General features: G+C 41.0%; 1 protein-coding gene and 1 long non-coding RNA gene across 4 annotated transcripts in view; both read right to left on the bottom strand.

The window, feature by feature from the left end:
- rph3aa (rabphilin 3A homolog (mouse), a) overlaps nt 1-12,351 on the bottom strand; it is a 29,846-nt gene extending 17,495 nt beyond the window's left edge. Inside the window, exons 1-2 of one of the 2 annotated variants that reach the window (XM_020053154.2) lie at nt 12,135-12,351; nt 11,952-12,023 (exon numbers count right to left, since the gene is read on the bottom strand). The gene's annotated coding sequence lies outside the window, so the exon portion shown is untranslated. The other variant, XM_013137019.3, reaches the window with a different exon arrangement.
- A 4,048-nt stretch (nt 12,352-16,399) lies between these two features.
- LOC105007635 lies at nt 16,400-18,445 on the bottom strand. 2 transcript variants are annotated; one of them, XR_827563.5, is made up of 3 exons: nt 18,314-18,445; nt 16,920-17,852; nt 16,400-16,628 (listed from the first exon to the last, which is right to left on the bottom strand). It is a non-coding gene; the product is annotated as an uncharacterized LOC105007635 (long non-coding RNA). The 2 variants fall into 2 exon arrangements; XR_827562.5 differs by having other exon boundaries at nt 16,924-17,852.
- Nucleotides 18,446-21,339: the final 2,894 nt, after the last annotated feature.

Here is a 21,339-nt window from a genome sequence, read left to right as displayed (position 1 = left end):
TAAATGTATACATTTTCATCAGATTTTTTTAGGAATTAATCCTAATATATGTGAAATCTATAATGTGAAACGTTTACCATTTGGCTACTGGCCTAACTGTAACAAAACACTATAGCAGGCTAGATTTATGGTGAGCTGAATGTACCATAATTTAGAAATACATGACATTAACATACCATTTAAGATAGATTATTATATTGTTTGACCAACTGCATAACACATCTAAAGACTAAACGGTAAAGGCAGTTATAAACACATGCTTTTGTATTTATATCCTTGTGGGGACAAGAAAACCCTCCAACCCTGACCTTAACTCTAAAGTCTAAACTTAACATAGCACTAATTCTAACACTAACCCCAACTGTATGTTTTAATATAAATCTAAAACTAAATTAGCTGGAAATAAATGTTTCCTTCAATATCTGATTACACCTGTTGTAATATATGGTCTGTAATAAACTATGTGGTTAAAATTCAGAATGCTGATTGGCTGATAGCCATTGTATATGAGATTCTAGGTATGACATCACATTTCTTTTTACTGCTGTAATTGTGTTCATAAGCACAATAAGGTATCTCAGGGTTTGTGATATATTGTCAATATTCCACAGCTAAGCAATATTTCCAGGCATTCCGCGTTGCATTTTGCCTAAGAACAGCTGGGGTATAATGGCAATATACCAGAGCCCAGTATGCCTTATTGCTTACATACAGTACAGCGTTCCAACATGTTTCCAATACTCAATAAACCATTTTGTCACACACAACCATGTACAGTAGCACACAAACATATGCACACACCCAAAAACACACACCCATGCACACAAACACACAAACACAACTGGGTAGGTAGGTTTGAGGTGGTAGTGTAAATGAATGGTCAAAGTCAATGTGAAGGCATGTGGACATGACAATTAACTGATTCTGAATGTCATCCAATAAAACATGAGGCATTTAGATATGATCCACTTCCACACACACCTTCAAACACACATACACACACCCGCACAGCTTGACATTACATCATATCAATATCAGCCCTGTTGACACCCTCCTTCCCTGAACGACTCCCACCTAAAGCTAAATACACATACACACCCATGTGAGATTTGTTTGCATTGAACATACAGTCTGTGGGTCTAACAGGGATAAGATCAAAATGGGTTGTGACTAAAGCGAGTTGGGAGGACGCGCTACAAAACATTGTGTTAAAATCACAACGACTTAAAATCTTTGTGAAAATGTCCTGGGGGTTGATGGAAATCTTTTCAATCTCCACAAGGACATAAGTCACTGGAAAGACTACAGCTTCATTTCCATTGGACTGATAACGAGGCTGGATAAAACAGTGGTTGGTGTGTGTGCTCAAGCATATCTGGTGCAGTTGTGTGTTCACATGCTGTGTGTGTGTGTGTGTGTGTGTGTGTGTAAGGTCATCTAAATCAGAAACTGAAGTACCTGCAGGGGAATTAAATTTCACAGGAAAATAAATCCCTGTTAACACCTTGAGAGAACAGTTCAGGAATGAGAATGTTCTAACTGAATAAGCGTTATAAAAACACGGCACTCCTGTGCTCAGGTCCCTCCAACACACACACACGTGCAGACACAAATATGGATTTCAAAAGCATCGATACCTCTTTCAACATCCAGCTGTCTGACTGACTAGCTGACAACCTAAATAGATAGAAAATTGTTAGAGCGGAAGAGTCTTTCATCTAGGGAAAAGGTGAGCACATTTTTTTTTAATTACAAAAGAAAAACTGTTTCAGGTTAAAACTGGTTGGAGTCTGATTAGGAATATAAAGAGCCAGTGTGCTGCATGTGTGTGTGGCCTTTGCCACTGCAGTCAGAAAAGCCCACTTATCAGTGCACAAACAGACACACAACTCCCTTTGCACAAACCACACTAGTGACACATAATGGATACACAACATCCACACACAGAACCAGTAACATAGGACACAAACACACACACACATACAGATCTGTGAGAGAGGACCTGTCAATGTGCATCTATCAACTAACATTGTCCTAGGGAAACACACACACACACACACACATACATTAACCCACACACACATACCCAATGACCCCAGGGATTTGCAGTCCAACTACAAATTGAAGTGAAGTAAAATGAAACAGAGGCATTTTAGCTCCACAAGACAGTGAGTAAGGAAAGGACAGTTCCTCTGCTGGGCTGTGTGTGTGTGTGTATGTGTGTGGGTTGGTGTGTGTGTGTGTGTCATGCATGGGGATAACTAAGTCTGACAGGACATAACTACCCTCCTGTTATGCAGAAAGTCATTTCCTTCTCATGTTTTTTAGATCTCATGCTAGAAATACTGTATAACATGAATTAAATGTAATGAATTCATTGATGCATGAGATGAAAATAGGACACAAACAGCGGCAGTTATTCATTATAGTCTTCTTAATTGGGAGTGGTACTGCATGTCATTCTGCACAGACCAAGACACAAAAACTATTTTCTGTCTTTCAGTTACTTAAAAAATATTTGGAAGTATTTGGATATTTTTATTTGCAACCACAAGTAGTAATTATACTGTACACTAAAGAAAAATATATATGCTAAAATGAATGATACCAGAATATTTTCTTACGAAAAAGTATGCCTGTCAATGCACTACAACCCTAACCATAACATTTGCAAGCAGTTGTTCATCAACAGATAGTAATACAATAAACAAACTTTCCAGAAACTATCTATAGAACATCTACAGATGGAAATTGGGAATCAAAATTAATTGTAACACAGTTTTTTCTGTTTACCTGACAGTTGCAGCATATCAAATAGCTGACTGAACAGAACTGTTTTGCTACCCCACACAAAGGACCTTGTTAAATATTTGAGATGCTCTGGCCTGAAGTGATCTGTGACCTACAGGTACATACAGTATCTCACAAAAGTGAGTACACCCCTCATATTTTTGCAAATATTTGATTATATCTTTTCATGTGACAACACTGAGGAAATGACCCTTTGCTACAATGTTAAGTAGTGAGTGTACAGCTTATATAACAGTGTACATTTGCTGTCCCCTTAAAATAACTCAACACACAGCCATTAATGTCGAAACCGCTGGCAACAAAAGTGATTACACCCCTAAGTGAAAATGTCCAAATTGGGCCCAATTAGCCATTTTCCCTCCCTGGTTTCATGTGACTCATTAGTGTTACAAGGTCTCAGGTGTGAATGGGGAGCAGGTGTGTTAAATTTGGTGTTATTGCTTTCACACTACCTCATACTGGTTCCTGGAAGTTCAACATGGCAACTCGTGGCAAAGAACTCTCGGAGGATCTGAAAAAAAGAATTGTTGCTCTACATAAAGATGGCCTAGGCTATAAGGAGATTACCAAGACCCTGAAACTGAGCTGCGGCATGATGGCCAAGACCATACAGCGGTTTAACAGGACAGGTTCCACTCAGAACAGGCCTTGCCATGGTCGACCACAGAAGTTGAGTGCATGTGCTCAGCGTCATATCCAAAGGTTGTCTTTGGGAAATAGACATATGAATGCTGCCAGCATTGCTGCAGAGTTTGAAGGGGTGGGGGGTCAGCCTGTCAGTGCTCAGACCATACACAGCACACTGCATCAAATTGGTCTGCATGGCTGTCGTCCCAGAAGGAAGCCTCTTCTAAAGATGATGCACAATATAGCCCGCAAACAGTTTGCTGAAGACAAGCAGACTAAGAACATGGATTACTGGAACCATGTCCTGTGGTCTGATGAGACCAAGATAAACGTATTTGGTTCAGATGGTGTCAAGTGTGTGTGGCGGCAACCAGGTGAGGAGTACAAAGACAAATATGTCTTGCCTACAGTCAAGCATGGTGGTGGGAGTGTCATGGTCTGGGGCTGCATGAGTGCTGCCGGCACTGGGGAGCTACAATTCATTGAGGGAACCATGAATGCCAACATGTACTGTGATATACTGAAGCAGAGCATGATCCCCTCCCTTCGGAGACTGGCCCGCAGGGCAGTATTCCAACATGATAACGACCCCAAACACACCTCCAAGACGACCACTGCCTTGCTAAAGAAGTTGAGGGTAAAGGTGATGGACTGGCCAAGCATGTCTCCAGACCTAAAGCCTATTGAGCATCTGGGAAGCATCCTCAAAACGTAAGGTGGAGGAGCGCAAGGTCTCTAACATCCACCAGCTCCGTGATGTTGTCATGGAGGAATGGAAGAGGACTCCAGTGGCAACCTGTGAAGCTCTGGTGCACTCCATGCCCAAAAGGTTTGGCAGTGCTGGAAAATAATGATGGCCATATAAAATATTGACACTTTGGGCACAATTTGGACATTTTCACTTAGGGGTGTACTCACTTTTTTTGCCAGCGGTTTAGACATTAATGGCTGTGTGTTGTGTTATTTTGAGGGGACAGCAAATGTACACTGTTATACAAGTTGTACACTCCCTACTTTACATTGTAGCAAAGTGTCATTTCTTCAGCGTTGTCACATGAAAAGATATAATCAAATATTTACAAAAATGTGAGGGGTGTATTCACGTTTGTGAGATACTGTATCTGCATTACCAGACATGTGAGATCCATAGATGAAGCCCTAATGAATGTATTTCAATTAATCACTTTCCTTACATGAACTGTCATTCAGAAACATCTTTAAAATAGTTACATGCCCATTGTTCATGAGCTTAACTCAAAGATCTAAGACTTGCTCTATGTACACAAAAGGCCTATTTCTCTCAAATATTGTTCACAAATCTGTCTAAATCTGTGTTAGTGAGCACTTCTCCTTTAGATAATCCATCCACCTCACTTGTGTGGCATATGAAGATGGGGATAAGACTGCATGATTATTGCACAGGTGTGCCTTAGGCTGGCCACAATAAAACGCCACTCTAAAATGTGTAGTTTCACTGTATTGGGGGGGTACGGGGGGTCCGAAAACCAGTCAGTATCTGGTGTGACCACCATTTGCCTCCCAACACATCTCCTTCGCATAGAGTTAATCAGGTTGTTGATTGTGCCCTGTGGAATGTCAGTCCTCTCCTCTTCAATGGCTGTGCGAAGTTGCTGGATATTGGCAGGACCTGGAACACACTGTGGTATACGCCGATCCAGAGCATCCCAAACATGCTCAATGGGTGACATGTCTGGAGAGTATGCTGGCAATGCAAGAACTGGGATGTTTCAGCTTCCAGGAATTGGCCCACTCGGCCACTCAATCCACAACGTTGACATCAGCAAACCACTCACCCACTTCTGCCCTGTACAGTGTAAACCGGGATTCATCCGTGAAGAGAACACATCTCCAAAGTGCAAGAAGCCATCGAATGTGAGCATTTGCCCACTCAAGTCGGTTACGATGACGAACTGCAGTCAGGTCGAGACCCAGATGAAGATGGCGAGAATGCAGATGAGCTTCCCTGAGACGGTTTCTGATAGTTTGTACAGAAATTCTTTGGTCCTGCAAACTGATTGTTACAGCAGCTGTCCAGGTGGCTGGTGTCTGACGATCTTGGAGATGAAGATGCTGGATGTGAATGTCCTGGGCTGGTATGGTTACATGTGGTCTGCAGTTGTGAGGCCGGTTGGATGTACTGCCAAATTCTCTGAAATGCCTTTGGAGGCGGCTTATGGTAGAGAAATTAACATTCAATTCACGGACAACATTCCTGCAGTCAGCATGCCAATTTCACGCTCCCTCAAAACATGCGACATCTGTGGCATTGTGCTGTGTGATGGAACTGTACATTTTAGAGTGGCATTTTATTGTGGCCAGCCTAAGGCACACCTCTGCAATATTCATGCAGTCTAATCCCCATCTCAATATGCCACACCTGTGAGGTGGATGAATTCTCTCGGCAAAGGAGAAGTGCTCACTAACACAGATTTAAACTGATTTGTGAACAATATTTGAAAGAAATAGGCCTTTTGTGTACATAAAGTCTTAGATCTTTGAGTTCAGCTCATGATAAATGGGGTCAAAAACAAAAGTGTTGCATTTATAATTTTGTTCAGTGTACATACAGCAGTACTGAATAGTGCTGTAGTACATACTGCAGTAACACAGTGCAGCATTATATAGTGCAGTGTTATATAGTGCAGTATAACATTGTGCAGTAGTACATAGGGTAGACTGCTGAATCAACATGGGAGGATAGGAGCTTGACTGTGCCTGCTCTTTGTCTGTCTCTCTGTGTGTGGTCGTGGTATAGGAATGGGGTTGTGGGCCATGGGAGTTCATAGCTCTCTTCAGTAGCAGAGAAAAAGCTACAAGGCTAATATGCTGAGAGAGTGAAATTGTGTGTGGGGGAATGTGTGTGTGTGTGTGTGTTCCTGCAAGTGAGCGATACATCAGACCGCCACAACAACATCATCACAGGCCTTAGGCTAATTAAAGAGAACCTCATTTCCTGGTAGTTGATGGTTCACCAAAAGACTGTGCTATCCAGGAAGAATGAAAATTATCAACGGGGCCACAATATCAAAGCACATAAAGATGATTCCAAGCGAAGAAATCCCCAAATAACAAAAATAACTTAAACCATTTTCCTAATTATTACCTTAAGGTTTATATTTTGGAGTGCAGACTTTCTTTTACCAGTGAATGACCTTTAGTCAAGGAATTTCTGTCAAGCATCTTTCTTGGCTTTTAGTAAGTTCATAGGCCTTGTTTTATCAATCCTAGCTTTCCCCCAAGTGTTAGTTATGCAGATGAGAAGTTAGTGCAACAAAATAGACCAACAAATTAAAGTGCCTTTCATTTTGGGTATATGTTCTACAATCTGGGTCTGACTGGGACAGGATTATTTATTTTAATACTTGTAATATACAATTCTGAGGTAATATGACATCTTCTGACCTTTTTGAATGATTCCAACTGACTGGAAAAAAAATAATGTATTGTAATCAGGAAATCTGCAATATTTGAAAACATCCATAACAGACAATTGACCTCTATGAATTTGATGGAAAATTGCAATCTTAACTAAATTAAAGTTTGTTTTCCACTTAAGACTTTCACTCAACAGCGTAAATCTCTGACTTAGAACATATAAATCACCCTCACAGACAGAGAATCAGCAGTGCTGCAGTCATTCTGTGCAGATTCCTATGCAGCACACTCAATGAGCCTGCTGGCATTTTCTTGCACAATGGAAGCCTAGGTGCTTCTGTACAGTTCTGAATTCATTCTGCTGCGGCCAGCATTTGTTAAATTATCCATAAAGATAAGTCAACCAAGAATGCCCATGCCAACACACTACCTCCACCAAGCTTCAGAGATGAGGTGGTACGCTTTGGATAATCTTCAGCTCCATTTTTTATCCACACTTTTTTGCCTTTCCATCACTTTAATAAAGCTGCATCTTCATCTAATCTCTCCATAAAACTCTATTCCAAAACTGTACTGGCTGAATGTACGTACTTTTTAGCTAATTCTAATCTGACCTTTTTTGGTGCTGATCAGATGTTTGCAGCTTGCAGTGCAGCCTTTGTAATTCTGCTGCCAGTCTTCTGTGAACAGTGGATTGCGACACTTTCCCCTCAGCATTCTTGAGGTTGATGGTAATTTCACTGACACTTATTTTAGGGTAGTTTTTCAGAGCTCTGGTCATTTTTCTTTCATCGTCTGCTTTTATTTTCCTTTGCTGATCTGAGCATTGCTTATGGCTGAAGACCCCTAGTGGTTTCTTTCTTTTTCAGGACATTCAAAAGTTTTGATTTGGCTATTCCCAAATTTAGTGCTATAGTTCTACTTTAGTTAATGTTTTTTAGTTAATGTATTCAAATTGATTGCTTTTCCCCCGATAACACCTACTGAAACCAAACGCAGACTCCAAATGAGAAGGAAGAGATAGAACTGAGACTACACATTCAAAACTCTTATATGAGTGAACAATCAATGCAACAGGAAACCCTTGATCAATCAGTAACACCTGTGAGCCAAATATCCCAATACTTATACTCACATTAAATGGGGGGATGGAACTCTGACAGTGCTAATAGTTTTAGTCTTAGTTGGTAAAACATACAAGTGTTCAAACAGACAGAATTAAAAGGTGACATTCTGTAATTTTGCTTCATATTCATCCTTTAATTGTATTTTCATATGCTTTGAGCGTACAGCAAAGTTAGCCAATTTGACTTTACTGTCCCAATACTTGTGTAGGGCTCTGTGTGTCATACCTTGAGATGGAGGCAATAAAGAGGTGACACAGGTAGGAGGTAGATGGAGAGAAGGATGAGGAATACATCAGAGATTAGAGAGACGGATAGGTCAGACGTAGGTGGAGAGAGGGATGGGGAGGTCAGAGGTTAGAGAGAGGAGGAAAGGTCGGAAGTGGGCGGATATAAGGATTGTGATGAGGTCAAAGCTGGGTTGACAGGAGTAGAGGTCAGAGGTGGGTCAATAGAGGCACGTAGAGGGAGAACAGAGGCAAGAGTTGAGACCACAGTAAGTCCACAGTCCCCAGTAAGTCCACAGTGACTCCACAGTTCACAGTAAGTCCACAGTCCACAGTAAGTCCACAGTGACTCCACAGTTCACAGTAAGTCCACAGTTCACAGTAAGTCCACAGTTCACAGTAAGTCCACAGTCCACAGTAAGTCCACAGTGACTCACCATCACGCAGGTTTTAATCTTCACACTTTTATGAAACCTCTTCTCTGCCACTACCCTCACCACCACAGAGATCAATAACCCAACTCACGGGAGCACAAGTCTAGCACTTTCCTACATACCAAGTAGCTCTCCAGCAAATGTGTTCTCAGAACCAATGGGGTGACTGTAAGAAATGGACTGTCCAGTACTTGGAATAATTTTTCTAAAATTTACGGTCTAGCGTTCGTTAGATTGCCATAAATCTATCCAGCTCCTTTCGATAGTAACTCAATCCTCTCTTTTAGATTCATCTGTGCGGCCGTTCAGCATCAAGATTCAGCTCAAGTTCGAGTCACAATGGATCTCCAGTAATGTTCCCTTCATTCGTTCTCCCCGCCAGGGCATTACCAACATAAAACATGTTAACAAGACGATCCGCAGTGGAAATGGAACTCTCGAATATTCACTAAGGAGATGAAACGCCCGATTCAGCATTAAATGCAGGCTAGCCCATCTGTTAACCTCTTTCACGCACGCAAGCTGTCACACACGTGAGCACACACATACACACCACCAACACTTTTCACAGCTGTACACACCCCGAACGAACTCATGGCGCATTGAAAATCAATCAGCTCTGGTCACACTTGTGCTTTTCAGATCGTCAGAGACAGCACCCAGGGGAGTGGTTGACAACACGGGTTCACCAGCAGATTTCAGGCAGGAGGTAAATTACTGAAGGCTCCAACCATGTCAAACAGAGGGAAATACATTCAAACCTCTACGATCAGGGCCTGTTCCAGGCATAAGCAACATAAACGGTCACTTAAGACCCCAGGCCACTAAGGGGCCCCCATCTGCAAGGGATCCCTTGACTGCTAGGGTAAAGGAGGCCCCAAATAAAATGTTGCTTAGGGCCCCCAAAAGGCTAGAGCCGGCACTGTCTACGATGAACTGAAGTGGAAAATCCTAATTGAAAGCAATGGGAAAACGTCCAATTCAGGAAGTGGATTGGTTAAATGAATTTGGAATTGAGTTGACCTCAACCCTGACCTCCTTTTATTATCCTGCACACCATTTCACTACTTAATGTATGAAATCATATATAGTGTGTGTGTCAGTAGCGTACTCATGCATACGTGTGTAACTACAAACTACACCATTAAGCTTTTCACACTTCCCTAGTTCTACTGAACGGGAGAAGAAACCGTGATGCTCTGTAACTGCTGTGTGAGAATACAGTGGCAATGACAGCAGTATGACAGTAATAGTGGTAGTAATAGTACTTGCAGCTAGCAGCAGCAAAGTAGTAGCAGACACAGTAGTAGAATAGCGGTTGAACTGGTAATGTTTTAGTATTATTAGTAATAATATAGTAGTCATAGAAGTAGCAGCCTACTGCATTGCAGTAGTAATGGATTGGGGACTGATAGCATGCTTAGAATGACAACGTGGCGGAGTCCTCCATCCTTCACCACCATTCCTCATCTACAGATGTGAAAGTCAAAGTAGACTCTTGCATCATTCTCTCATTAACAATTACAGCAGCCATCCACATATATCTCTCCATCCCAATTATTTTCAAGGGTGATAAATGTCCACAGCAAAATGTAATTAAGAACAGCAGCGCTGTCTTGTGTGACCACTGAGAAACTATGACTAACTCCCTTCAGCCTTTTTCTGCGGTAGAGTAATGGATCACAAAACCTTTACTGCTTTTCAAGGAACATTATATTGCTGGCTGAAGCAATGCCATTACACCAGTTAAATGCTACAGGAACTCTTTATTGCAGCCAGGTGTTCAAATGCAAAGACAACACAGAGATGGCAGAGTTTGTGACAATACAATGTCTTAAAAACCTTCTGTCTAGAACTATATGTCTTAGTAGGTGGTCCCAGAAGATAACTACTCACCGTGTCTTTGCTCTATTGTAGTGCAGGGAGTTTATTGTCTCTACTTGATTTCACTTGCGATTACACAACCATCTGCCCCGTCCAGCACTTTTCTCCGATAGATCTGCCCACTAACAGAGTAAAACCAGCAGTGAATATCTTACTAGTGAATATTTCCCCTGACTTCATCAGCAGTATGGAAGTGGAGTGAGTGATGTAGAAGTGATGTAAGCAAGGTCTTGGCACCTAAATCACCCCCCCCCCCCCCCACACACACATACACGCACCAGGCCCTTTTTCAGACCCAGAGCCCAAGTCAAAAAGCCTGATTGATTATCAATATTACCTATCACAGGGGATTGAAGAGCATGGGAAAATAAGAGGTGATCAATAAACTGCAGCTATATGTATAGGTAATCAGAACCTTATCACTGACCTCTGGACAAGCGTGCACACACAAACACACACACACAGGCACATTCACTCTGGCACACTTAAAGACTTTGTAGCATGAAATTGTTTTATTCTGACTCAATTCTCTCCTCTCTCCGGACTCTCTCACAAGGCTCTGTAGCTTGACCTTTGTCGGATGTCATTATGTGTTCCGGTTTGCAGCTGAAGGCACGCACATCCCAATCACGGACTGGCAAATTAAGATATGGATAAGAATGTTTTCTAATGAGCAAATTTGATTAACTTATATTTACCTGTGTAAATAAAGCTACAGATACATAATAATAGGAAAGCAAAAAAGCACATAAAATGCATTGCTGAATACAACAGTTGGGTTTAGATGCCATGAAGTCCTGTAAGTAGTATCTAAAAGTAGGAAATATGTAGAAGTGGGTAGTATCTAAATAGGGAAACCATTATTTAGTATTTTACACCCTTCCATTCGGCTTATTCCCATCCATCCGGATGAATGCAATCACCATTAGGTTCAGTTGCAGGCTAATGTCACAGAGAAACGTTGAGGCAACACTGAAGGGGCAAGATATTGCCTAAAGACGTCAAAACGGGGAAAGATCTGCTTAGCATATTGCCCATTGGGAACGTTGCTCTGCTCTTTGTATCCCCAGAACACAAGTCCAAGGCTTTCCTGTCAATATTCCCACATGAGCCTGGAGGCTGAGGATACAGAGACATCAACCTCTCCTGTCATTAGGATTACAGCTCTTGGATATCACTGTAATAAATTGTATTCTGTAGTAGTGGTGACACTGCTTATTCTATTAGGGAAGAAGAAAGGCATCAATACAATTTGAATAGAAGTCATTTTCTAAATCAAATTAATGTCAACCTTTTCTTTGACCAAAAATAACACTAATAGTGCAACACACGGAATGAAAAATTCCTGCGATCTATTTAGGCGAAGTAATCAGGCAAGTCCTTCTGAGACAGCGTCATCTTTTTCCCCCCAATCAACCAGGCACAATCAATATGCGCTCTCTTCTTACCTGGCACTTCTTCAACCGGAGAGTTTACACTGTTGTTCTTGGCTCCGACGGAGAGGTTGAAGATGTGATGGCCTATTGAGAAAGAAAATGTGGAGAGAGGAATATAAAATAAAGAGCATTGGCTCTGTGCGACTGTCACATTTCTATAGAGACCGTCCTTCCACTACGCTACTCTACACTCACCCCTTCCACTCGCACGCAACCGAGTACTCCGACCTCCTGATTCAAAGCCGCGAGTCTTGCACCCCGCCCCCGCACGCTCAGTCGCGCGCTGAACGCAGAAAGGGCAGAGAGAGAAAATAGAGAGATGCGCTCCTTGGGAATGGAAAACAATGGAACATCAAGTCCACACCACACAGACAGGCTACCCACAGGAGGGAACCCCTCCCACACTGGAAATGAAGGGTTCTTCTGTGAGGAGTGATGATGATGTGAACCATGAGGAGGATCGGCGAAGTCCTTATCACACGTAAACCTCATTGACACATGGTCAGCCACCACCAATCAGTTGTATTTTACTGTGCTAAACGTTTCCAGGGGTTTTGTCCATTATACCACATGGGACCGCTGCTTTCTATTTACTAGTAATCTATTTATAACCCTATTCTCTATTTCCCTCTGAGCTATAAGGCTACATGCATCACTCCGTCCCATACAATCTGAATACAATGGCCCACAAAATCGAACGCACATCCCTATTCTGGGTTTAGAATTTCGAATTAAAATAGAGGATAGAGATTAAAATATGAGTGGTTGGAAATATTCCAACTGACCCTCCTGGCCTCCAGCTGAGGCTGCTCATTCAATCTTAATAAAGAATGCTTTGCTACAGAATGTGTGTGTCGTTAGGCTGGTTGTACGTGCCCTTCAGATATGCGCTCAAATGACTGCCAAATGTCTTGTCGGTAAAATAAAGCGATTTGCACACCTGTAAATCACAATCCATACGACGGGTTTGCTTTTCGTAGTTGTATTTAAAATCTGTGAATGCGCGATCAATGACTTGCAAGAGCTAACAATTTGCATCTGTACAAATGAAGTATTCAAAAAATATTTACACATACACGACTTTAGAATTACACATACAACTTATGCAGACAAATCACCAAATACAAAGACAACTCGATTTACAGATACAACCCCTTTCACTTGAGATCTCGTTCATTTCTGATAGGGGGGTCAAAGCAAATTACTGCCATAAAGATTTTTAAGTGCGTTAGATTTGCATAATTGTATTTCCTGAGGTGTGAATATGAAAATAAATAAATAATCTGTACTTTTAGCAAATCGCTGTATACGGATACAAATCAGTGTCTACGGATACAAATCGTTGTCTATGGATACAAATCGCGTTCTACGGATATAAATCACAGTCTACGGATTCGAAAGTTTGTACGTGTTCGCAAATCTACTGTGGCATAAAATTAGTGCCAAATGTCAGCTGACTACAAGTGACCAATGGGAATTTGGGGAGGGGTATTCGTTTAGCTAATAGCTAGACTTCCATGCAAAGTTTCAGAACATCCTATGTTGCACATCCATTTGATTCAGGTAAAGTTGCTTTGTAAAGTGAAAATCATTACTGTTGTATTATATGCATGTTAGCTATCTAGATGTTTGTTTCATGTAAACCAAAGGAACCTGACAAGACTGTGTGGACACGAGTGAGGGAAAAATGTTAGATACAGTTGCTAGCTACAGTCCTAATGTAGCTACTTGTGTGTTGTTAGCATATTGTTTTTGCTAAATAACAGCACAGTAACCTCATGTTAGCTAAATTAGTATCATGCCTAACCGGTAGTAATAATAAATGCTACCAGTAACGTGTGTCTTGTTAGTTAATACCCATGTGCAACCCTAGCTACCAATTAATAATGTATTTATTAAATTCAGTCCATACAGTAGTTGTAGTACTGATATAGCCTAAATTGACTAATTTGCCATGATTCTTGGTTAGCCAATTGCTTGAATACTGACTACATTACAGATTATTCTGTTTTCTATGTACACCACTAGGAGATAGATGGATCAGGATAAGAAGCATGAAGAACAGGTGCCCACTAACTGTCCTGTAGCTGGTCTACGGACACTGTTGGAGGTGTGACAGGCAATAATGTCCAGCAGAGCAGGTAGTGATTACATGAATACTTGTGAGAATGATAAAAATGGTATCCTGAAGTTCTGTCTTTTAGGGATGTCACAAGAACTGATACTTCAGTACCAAGTTGATGTCACAATTCTGAAAACATGACGGCACTGGTTTTTGTACAGTACCGTAGGATCCAACACGTGACAGGTGGCAGTAAGTGCTGCTGGTGTGTGTGTGGCCGGCTTCTGCTTTTTTTCTTAGTTATTGAGCTGAACTGAAATCAAAATTTTCCTTTCACAGTATCAGCCAGAGGCTACTTGACACTTGTTTTTTGTGATGTTCAAATGTTTCTATTAAAGTAGTGTATGTTGAAGTACATGGGATTTGTTTTGTTTTAGTTTTTTATCGTGGTATCAAATTGATTATCGAGAATCATGGAATTTCACTGGTATTGGTATCGACTACAACATTTCTGGTATCATGACATTCCTACTGTCTATAGAAGTTCTCTGTATCCCATTGCTCGCTTGCCTCTCGAGCTCAGCAGGGTAGGGCCTTGTTCTGGAGACCAGACGTTGCTCTAAGTGTCCTGAACATCGTGCTGTCTTTTGGATGGGATGTTAAACAGGGATCCTGACTGGTCACTACAGATCCTGTGGCACTGATAGCATGAGTATGTGTTTTAAACCATGTCATGGCAAACTATACAAAATGGGCCTCAAAACATTGGTACCCAATTATCCCCAGTCTCCAATGGGAACATTCATCCCCTCCTCCCATTGTAACCCCCCCCCCCCCCCCCAGGATATTGTTCTGAATGAGAATGTTCTCAGTCAACTTACCAGGTAAAATAACAGGGTTCAGCAACAATCTACTTGGCAAATGAGAATCTTCTATTCATGTGTATTAATTAGTCAATAACTGTACTGTTCCTGTCCATCCTATCAGTGACTATATGTCTGTTTATTCAGAGCTCTGATGCTGCAGACTACAGGTACTGGGTCTAAAAGGAGTTCATATCTGTGGGGTGGTGGAAACTACGGATACATCTACCTGTGAAGCGAGATCTCTTCTCAAATCATCCAGTCATGTAGGGTAACTGAGCAGTAGCCTTTCATTTAGTGTTGGGCTGGTAACTGAAATATTGCCGTTTCAAATTCCCCAGCTGAAAGTTCTTGGTATACCCTTAAGTATGTAAACATTCAGGGAGGGAGAGGTGATTGGAAGATGTTTGACAACTAGCTGCTTGAGGAAAATGTTTGTTAAAGCCCTGACCTAACCAATTTACAATTCAATGACTAGACATTTTTAACTGCACATTTGTGATTGTTGATTTCTTTCTTTGGCCAGTAAATCTACATTATATTATCTCTTATAGTAGCTACACTGACTTCTGTTAAGACTGAACATTTTATTTCTTGCTGACTTTCTTTTAGTCCTAGACACATGAAGGTGCAGAGAGAAACATGCTATATAACTTGAGGGAATGGAGGACCAGACCACTTTCAGGGCATGTTCTCCTGAGTCAGTTTACTGCTTCCTGTGCCTCTATAGTTCCAACCAATCTCAAACAATCTGAAAAACAACCCATTGGTTTGACACCAATCTTCACTGGCTTCCATAATAGCTAATCTTGGCATTTGTTATCCTCTTTATGGAACAAGAACTGTTTCTCCAGTCTGGATGTATGCTATCCTGTGGTTGGATACAGTTTTAACATATCCACTCAGTCATTACCAGTGGTGTCGTTAGCCCTGTACCAGATCTTATAAATCAACATTAACATAGTTTATATGTATACACTACTGAGGTGATCGTGTAAACAACATTAAGCTCTTAATTTCATCACTAATATGAATAAGACAATTCACACTAAGTACTAGTGTTGAATATATTTTATTTCAGACTGAGGCAGGATTCGAATTGGGGATTTTAATTGTTCTGCCACAGTCTAACAATGTTACGGATGTTGGATTCTAAGGAAAAACCATTACCTCAAAATGACTGTGTGGTGTACAGGTCCAGGCATTCATTTGATTGACATATAAACAAACTGGACTAGAACATAAAGCATTTTCCTGGTTCAGGGTCAGGCTGGTCCTCAGTTTCATCAGAAATTCTGGCAGGCTGTCCAACACATCAATAGCTGGTAGGTTGTATTCATCTGCTGCTTTTAAGGTTGTCAGCACTCATTTCAAATTGAACACTGATTTTGCTGTAGTTTCAGTGTGTATTATTAATAGAGGCTCTTCTTTGTCATCTGTAAATATCCTTGCTGAAAGTTTGTCTCAGTGTTCAATACATATCAGACCAAGAGGATTTATTACTGTAAAGCATAAAAACAAAGGACTGGGGTGGGTGGGGGGGGGGGGACTATTGGAGACTATTTGGTATGTAGTATCCAAGTAATATTATGGAATATTTGAATACACAGATGCATGTTTGGTATTAGTAGAAGGATAAGTGGGAAATGTCTTTGATGTTTAGCCCAGAAGTGTTCTCAGCAGTCAGGGCCCATGGTGGAACAACGTGATTAGAACACTGATGGCCAGAATTGGGGACAGAGTGTAGGGCTCCAGGCAGTTAACCTGGAAAGAGGTTGAGATGAAGAATGGCAAACTATGACAGGTGAGGGACAACAAAACTGAAATAAATACTGTAGTTTGTCTGGTTATTAATTGTTCATCTGGTTATTACCCAGTTTATTTAAGCAGAAAATACATTTATTTGGCATTCATTGTCCCACCCACTGTCAGTCTGTACACATTAATATATTTGAGTAATTTATCAGACACTATTTTACAGAGCAACTTACAGTAGTATTTAAGATTATATGTTACCTGGGGAATTTTAACTAGCAAAAAACTCTAAAAACCAACCTACTCTCCAGTTCCCCCCAATTACAGGGTGATGTGAGCAGAGATCTTGTTTTGTTAACATCAGTCCCAGAATCGTTGCAATGGGCCTTGTCTGTCCTTTGGTAGTCTGCAATGTCAGAGCTCTGAAAAAACAAGAGATAAGAGTCATAGTGACTGATGGGGTGGACAGAAACAGTTCAGAGAAATAGAGCAATTAAGACAGATGAATTCAAGATGTTTGGATAAGTAGGTGAGATGTTATTATTTTACTAGGTACGTTACCTGAGATTTAGAGCATCAACCTTACAAATAGTTACAGGAGAAGGAGTGAAAATTAGCCATTTGGAAGCTGGGTATGGTTAGGTAGTCATGGTGTTATGAAATGAAATGTTGCCATCACACAGGTAAACACCCCTTCTCTTACAATAAGTGCCATGGGACCTATGGTGACCACAAACAGTCTGGCCACCCATTTAACATCTGATCCAAATCAGAGCACGGTGTGCAAAATACTTAAATAATAGCAACATGTAGTCTCCCATCCCAGGGATGCACCAAACCTCAATAGACATACAACTTCCTCCGATTGCCATGCTTGTCATTCTCACTAATATTCACGTAATCAAATATTCTACAGTTATAGGTAAAAAAGATTTCAAAACAATGCACCTTTTTGCCTTACAAACTCACCTGTAGTAAGAGAAATTGAAGTCTGGCCTGACATCCTGATCTCTCCCAAAGCAACAATTATAACAAAAGCAGTACATACATTTTGTGTAAACCAAGCTTACACAGCCTCTATACCTTATATAGAAGGGTTGGTGGTTAGGCTACCTGCTTTTATGGACATTTTTGTGTGTCACACCTCGATAGGTAGCTGTTGACAAGCTACAGAATGATCAACAGTTAGTGGGCACCTGTTCTTCATGCTTCTTATCCTGGTCCATTTATCTCCTAGTGGTGTACATAGAAAACAGTAATCTAATGTATCTGTATTCAAGCAATTGGCTAACCAAGAATCATGGCAAATTAGTCAATTTAGGCTATATCAGTACTACAACTACTGTATGGACTGAATTTAATAAATACATTATTAATTGGTAGCTAGGGTTGCACATGGGTATTAACTAACAAGACACACGTTACTGGTAGCATTTATTATTACTACTGGTTAGGCATGATACTAATTTAGCTAACATGAGGTTACTGTGCTGTTATTTAGCAAAAACAATATGCTAACACACACAAGTAACTACATTAGGACTATAGCTAGCTAAAGTATCTAACATTTTGCCACACAAAGTCCTGTCATGTTCATTAGGTTAACATGAAACACATATCTAGATAGCTAACATGCATAGAATACGACAGTAATTACTTTGATTTTACAAAGCAGCTTTACCTAAAGGTCTTACCTGAATTAGTTGGATTTGCAAGCCAGGACGTCCTCCACGATAGCTGCATGGAAGTCTAGCTATTAGCTAAACGTGTACCCCTCCACTAAATTCCCATTTGTCACTTGTAGTCAGCTGACATTTGGAACTACATTTACGCCACAGAAGATTTGCAAACCCGTAGAAACTGTTTTGTATCATCCGTAGACAGCGATTTGCTAAAAATATTTCACAAGGACAGATTATTTATAACATTTTCACACCTCAGGAAATACAAGTATGCAAATCTAACGCTTTTGCAAATCTTTATGGCAGTAATTTGCTTTGACCCCTATCAGAAATGAACAAGTGAAAGGGGTTGTATCTGTAAATCGAGTTGTCTTTGTATTTGGTGATTTGTCTGCGTAAAGGAGTTGTGTGTGTAATTCTAAAGTCGTGTATGTAAATATATTTTGAATACTTCATTTGTACAGATGCAAATTGCTAGCTCTTGCCAGTCTTTAATCACGCATTCACAGATCTTTAAATACAACTACAAAAAGCAAAACCGTCGTGTGGATTGTGATTTACAGGTGTGCAAATCGCTTTATTTACCCAAAAGACATTTGGCAGTCATTTGAGCCCATAAATGTGCTCTTCGTGTCCTTCAGGGTTGACAAACATGACAACATGCCGTTTCATTCTTAGTTAACAGCTGATTTCATTTGTGGAATCAAATAAAATGTTACAAAAATTCCTGCAAGGAAGGTAGAAAGAGAAATATTTAATCTCGTATGGACATTTCCCCAGTCCTCGTGAAAAAGGAAGCCTAATTTTGGGCCATATAGGATTTTGAGTTAGGTGCAGAGTGAAAACTACAGGGGCGTTTCGGTGCCCCATGAAAACTACAGGGGAGTTAGGGTTTTGAATGGAAATAATATTTTGGGTCCCTACAAGGATAGTGAAAGTAAAATGTGTGTGCTTCTGCGTGTGTGTTTGGGTGGGATCTCTCTGCGGCCCTCTTGTGGTTGGTCATGGTCAATCAGTGTGGTTAAAACACTGAGCTGGCCCAACCGGTCTACACCGATCTTAATCGGTCCGCAGAACATTGTCTTCTTAATTAATGCATATTTTTGCTGGCTACTGGAATTAAACCGTGCGACCTTCAAAATCCTACTGAAAACGCAAGCACACAATATACCCATGCCTTCCAGAGACACACGCATGCACACACACAAGCCTATGTAATGGATTACTCAATTTACAGTCTGCTTATTCAGTAAAACTGTGACAGCCTGGGAATGAGATACGGGACACACCAGAGACAGAATGAAGCTTTAGATGTGGATAACCTGCAATTTGTTATGAAAAAAACATATGAACGTAAACCAAGCGGATTTCCTATGGAATAGCTGTCATATAAAAACAGACATCTCACAATGATGTACAGTTTACACGTTAGTCATTTAACGGACGTGTGACCCAGGGCGACACACATTATTAATTTCATACATTTAGTCGCTACAGGACATTTTATTTGTGTTTCATTCTTTAACCGCGGGGAGGATGATCATGGCAATGCCACATGATGTGTAATCGCTGCATAGTTAGTGTTTCTAATCTCCCAGTCTCTCATTGCGTGCTTATAAAACTCTACTTATTAGTGGTTTACGCCTGTCTTGGCACGTTCCTACTGTAACTAACAACAGTAGAAAGTAATAATGTAACGTCAGTTACACAAACACAGTATTAATTTGACCAAACCTCAGGTTCCTGTAGATTCCCTCAGCATTCCCATTTCTATCTGGAGAAAAGGATGTCCGTTCCTGACACTGTAACAGAGTAACAAACTAGGCTTATTAGGTTTGCACCACACCTTTGGCTGGTTTCTAAGGGTCTCTTCTCGCCTCCTCTCATTCATCTGCACTTAAGTGATTGATAGAGCTGGTGGCTATGTTGTCAGATGCTATTCATTATTACGAGATGTATCAGCAGACAAACCCAGCCTTCACAAATTGCCCGCTAAGGGAGTGTGAGAGAGGAAAAGACAAGCGGGACAGAGAGATGATAGAAAGAATAACAGAGAGGGAGGGGAGAAGTGAGGGAGAGATGAAAGTTAATGATAGCTGAAGGATGAATGTACAATTATGGATGTTAAGAGCAGTGTGTGTGTGCGGTCGCCCATGTTTACTTCTTGTACAAATTGGATCTGGTAGTGGCGTATGGGATACCCCCGGCGAGGCGATGATGGCAGGATCTCCTGGCTAGTGGCCATCATAAGGCATGCTGAGCCTGGTCTCAAGATATATATTCTTTCCATCCCCTGGAACCCCGTCAATCACTGTCTAATAGGCTGAGGAATGAGTCATACAGAAAGAAGGCCGTTGTCTCTTTTAGAATGGTTATTCCACCTTCGTGATAGAGTTAATTAACAGTTGGCAGTGAAGACAAACATATCTTTTTTAAAACGTAGTCTACTTCATCTCTCCAACAGTGAGGCCGCTGAATCTGGCCCAGAGCTTCAAAGAATATCGGGCCAGCCTCGGAGCCAAGAAATTATTCCCATTCCATTTCACCCCGTAATCACCTGGAAAAATAAATTAGGGTAGCTAATGTTAATATACCTAGAACGTCAAAGCCAACCTTAATTTTACCTACAGAGTGGGAGTAGGTTAGCTGGAACATATTTAAGGTCGAAATTAAATCGCTTAACCATTTATTGTGGAGACCTTAAAAACGGATTTTCGCACACGATCGGAGGCATACACAGGCAGGCGCACATGAGAACAAGTCAGATCCCACCATAACAGCTGCTCAACAGTGCTGGCAGACTTCCACGGCTGAAGAGCTATTAAGTATACTCAGCAGCTATGAGAAGAATCAGCGAAAAACGCTTCTTTATCACGTCAACAGGCTTTAGCGTCAAGGTGCTGCTTCTTTCGTTAATGCAACCCGATCAGACTTGGTGTTTACATTACGTAGCTGCTGACCAGGGGTCTTCGTCAACCTGTCTGAGTGATTCTGTACGAACACTTGACGACCTAGTGCCAACCTGGTAAATGCTCAGT

This window comes from Esox lucius, chromosome 14 (assembly GCF_011004845.1).
Source record: "Esox lucius isolate fEsoLuc1 chromosome 14, fEsoLuc1.pri, whole genome shotgun sequence".
In the NCBI taxonomy this organism is placed as follows: Eukaryota; Metazoa; Chordata; class Actinopteri; order Esociformes; family Esocidae; genus Esox; species Esox lucius.
This window is presented reverse-complemented; position numbering and strand designations above follow the sequence as displayed.